Source organism: Arachis duranensis, chromosome 3 (assembly GCF_000817695.3).
Source record: "Arachis duranensis cultivar V14167 chromosome 3, aradu.V14167.gnm2.J7QH, whole genome shotgun sequence".
In the NCBI taxonomy this organism is placed as follows: Eukaryota; Viridiplantae; Streptophyta; class Magnoliopsida; order Fabales; family Fabaceae; genus Arachis; species Arachis duranensis.
The window spans coordinates 76,698,985-76,703,572 of NC_029774.3; positions in this window are offsets into that span (position 1 = coordinate 76,698,985).

A 4,588-nucleotide genomic window follows, 5' to 3' on the forward strand; every position below is an offset into this window, starting at 1 on the left:
CTGGGTTAAATAGCATCAGAAATGAGTTGGATTGGGCCCACAAGGCTTCTAAAATCGCTGGCCACGTTTTGCTTCAAGTGGACTAGGTGGCAGCAACGGCGCGTGCGCGTACTATGCGCGTGCGCGCCACCATACTTGTAGCAAATATGGCAAATCTTATATCGTTTCGAAGCCCCGGATGTTAGCTTTCCAACCCAACTGAAACCGTATCATTTGGACCTCTGTAGCTCAAGTTATGGTCTTTTAAGTGCGAAGAGGTCGGCTTGACAGCTTTCCGGTTCTTTCATTTCTTCATGAGTTCTCCAACTTTTCATGCTTCTTTCTTCATTCCCTTGATCCAATCTTTGCCTCCTAAACCTTAAATCACTTAACAAACATATCAAGGCATCTAATGGAATCAATGTGAATTAGATTTAGCTATTTTAAGACCTAAAAAGCATGTTTTCACTCTTAAGCACAATTAAAGGAGAATATACAAAACCATGCTATTTTATTGAATAAATGTGGGTGAAAGGTGATAAAATCCCCTAAAATCAATACAAGATAAACCCTAAAGATGGGGTTTGTCAACCTCCCCACACTTAAACCAAGCATGTCCTCATGCTTAAGCCAAGAGAGAAACAAAGGGTATCAACATTTATTCCATGTAAATGAGCTATATGCAACCTAAACTATATGCAACTAAAATGCAAAATGGTTTTACCTACTTGGTTAAAAATAATTCATTCCTCCAAGGCATACATGCACAAGTAGGGACAAGATCATATAACGATTCATGAGTCCTACCAATTGAAGTATAAACATGAAGTTCACATAGACTTGCAAGAAGAACGCTCGTGAAAGCCGGGAATCATGGAATTGAGCATCGAACCCTCACCGGAAGTGTTTGCACTCTAGTCGCTCGGTGTTTGGGGTTGATTCACTCAATTCTCCCCTAATCATGCTTTCCAAGATTTGTTTTTCATCTAACAATCAACAATTATTCAATGCATGCATACATATATCATGAGGTCTTTTCTTTAGGTTGTAATGGGGCTAGGGTCAAGGTAGGATCATATATGGCTGGTGGACTTAGGATTTGAATCTTTGATAAGCTTAAACTTCCCACCTAACCTATGACATCCTATACAATTTCAAAGCTAACCTAACTACCCATTTCTCACTTTTTCACATACTTATGCATTGATTCTTTTCATTTCACAACACTTATGCATTGATCTTTATTGAGCTTCACTTTGTTTTGGGGCATTTTGTCCCCTTTTTATTTCTTTCTTTTTCTATATTTTTTTCTTTTCCTTTTCCATATTATTTTTCTTTTCTTTTTCTTTTGTTTTTCTCATTTTTTCCTTTCTATATACAAAAACCTCATTGCATAAGGTTTTACATTTGATCAATACATGAGTATGTACCAAATTCCCAATAATTTCAATAAAAATACAAAACTACCCTTTTATTCCTCCAATGTCCCAAGGTTCCCACACTTGAATGATACTCACACACACTAGCCTAAGCTAATCAAAGATCCAAATGAGGACATTTATTGTTTTTCGCTTTAAGGCTTGTAATGGGCTAAATTAAGAACAAGTGGGTTAATCGTAGGCTCAAATATGGCTAACAAAGGAAGATAAAAGGTGAGGCTTTTTGGGTAAGTGAGCTAAATGAAATGATGGCCTCAATCATATAAATGCATGAATACACAAAATAATGGATATAAAGAATCAAACAAAGCAAAGATTACAATCATAGAAAGAGAATAATGCACACAAGAAGGAAAATAAGTGGTTATAAGATGTAACCACACCATTAGGCTCAAAACTCACTTGCTTGTGTTCTTAGCTCAAAAACCATGTTCCAAAATACATTCTTTCAAGCAAGCTCAACAGAAAATTTTCAAATTGGTAGGGTGCCCTAAAATAGTTTCTTGGAAAGGAAATTATCATCCTAACCAAGTAGTCTTAATAAGAAAGAAGTGGTAAAAATATGTGCAAATTCTAACTAACATGCAACCTATCATGCAATGCAATAGCTAATCTAACAAAGAAAATAAAAAAATTGGTGTTGAAAAGAAAATTTTTACCCATGGAGATCGGTCGAACGACCTCCCCACACTTGAAGATTGCACCGTCCTCGGTGCATGCAAAGAAGAGCAGGGTGGACGGGTTGCTACAATTGATGAGCTCCTCAAATGGTTGTGCGGATGACTTGTTTGTTGCCCCATTTAACAGCTTTTCCTTTCTCCCTCCTTGGTGGCCAACCTAAAAGGAAAGAAAAAGAAAGAAAGATAAGCCTATAACAAAGATATCAAGCAATTAGAACATAGGCGGGGGCTAATGCCAAATAAGAGTACGATTCCCTACTACATGTTAGCTAAGCATGTGAGTGAGAAAACAGTGTAAGCTAGGGCATATCATTAAGCTCGATGCAAGAGTAAAGTTAAAGCATGAAGAGTGTATTGAGCATCAAGTTCAAATGAGAAGAAGTGGGTCATGAAAGACAATATAAGGTCATATCAATGCACAAAGATCATGAGAGACAATATGAGGTCATATCAATGCACAAAGACACAAGAGTCGTACAAGATGAGGCATTGATTTAAAAGTTTCATCACCCAACAATATCAAACAAGTCAAGAGGCACCAAAATAATGCAAGAATTTCTCAACAATTGAGTGTAAGAATCCAACACCATTATTGAAATGACACTTAGAAAAAAACGAAAAACATGCTACAGAAACAAAATGAAAATGGAAAGAGTAGAAGTATGCGAATGCAGTGAACAAAAGAAAATGGAAGATGAGAAAAAAAACTCTTTTTTTTTTTTACCGACGCGTGCGCGTCATGTGTGCTTACGCGTCGATGTGCATATTGGTTGAAGGACGCGTACGCGCCAGGTGCGTGCACGCGTGCATCGAGTTAGGCCGGAGGCATAATGTCGGCCCAAGTCTGGTACAACTCTCGGGTAAAAGTACCGGGGGTGCAGATTGTGCAATCGACGTGCACGCGCACAGTGTGCATGCGCATGCATTGCGAATTTAAGATCATGTGCGCGTACGCGCCAGGTGCGCGCACGCGTGCATAGACTTGTGCCTCAGGCCCAATGTTTGCACAGTGCAGGCCTAACTCTCGGGTTTTTGGCTGGAGGTGAAATTTTGCATCCACGCGTACGCGTACAGTGTGCGTCCGCGTGGATGGTCGAAAATGCTAGATGCACGCGTACGCGTCATGTGCGCGAACGCGTGGATGGTGCTCTGTTTTTCAAAAAATTTTTGCTATCTTTTTGCACCAATCAAAGCCTTTCAATCCTCCAAACAGCTACCAAAACACCCTAGAACCTTATTCAACATATTATACTTCTAACTAAACTTAACAAACCAATAAATACATGAAATCAAACTAATTCTACCAATATTTACAAAGATAAAAATGAAAATGAGAATCTACCTATAATGGCAACTCAATTCACTTATTAACAAACTAAAAGAGTATGGAAAGAGTTTACCATGGTGGGGTGTCTCCCACCTAGCACTTTTATTTATTGTCCTTAAGTTGGACTTATGGGGAGCTTCTTATCAAGGTGGCTTGTGCTTGTATTCATCTTGGAACTCCCACCAATGCTTGGTTCTCCATTGTGCCCCAAGATTTCTCATGGATTGAGCCAAGTGTTGATGGAGTTCTTCACAAGCTTGGGGCTCCCAAAGTTGATCATCTTCTTGTGATCCGGGGTCCCACATTTTGTTTTCACACCCATCTTGAGGTTGATCATCATTATTAGTCCATCCGGGTGGTAAGCAAGATGAATTCTCTATATAGTGGCCAACAATCCTCCTAGACCCATCTATTTGTGCACTACTCCAACCTTTATATCTCGTGTTTGATGCATCAACCATAATGAGCCTTGATTTGCAACGCCAACCACGAAACATCTTTCGCTTACGCTTCATCCCACAAAGCATCCTAAGTTGACCATCCGTTTCAAGCAAGCCATACTCAAGTGGGATAATAAAGCTAATAGAATTGAATTTCACCCACTCAAATGAAGGTGTAGATGGTAACCTAGGCAAAGATGGTTCCAAAGATCTTGACAAAGCGTATTCCACTCCCATCCTTCTATTTCTAAGGATCTCCACCTCTTCACAAGATTTCTCTATTTCAATCCTTTGTTCATTAATACTATCTAAGCATTTTCCTTTAATCAAACTATAATTGGGAGGGTGAAAGAAGTTTACCTCCATAACATTTTCATATGCACCGGGAGAAGGTTCTTCAAGTTCAAAGGATTCTCCACCACTAGGACTTAATGCTTGCTCTTCATTGCCATTGGAACTCAATTCTTGCTCTATCCTATCCAAGTCTTCATATGGAATATGCCTTGGAAGGTGTGCACTTTCCTCTCTAGCATCAATTTCAATCATCTTAGAGGGGTTTTCTTCAACTCTATGTTCCCATGGAGGCTCCGCATCTCCTAAGTCTTTTACAACTTCTTCCTTGTCTTCAACAATTAAAGCTTCCTCCAATTGTTCCAATACAAAGCAACTTCCTTCATTTCCCACCGGAATTTCCAATCTCTCCTTCATGCTATGTTCTTCATT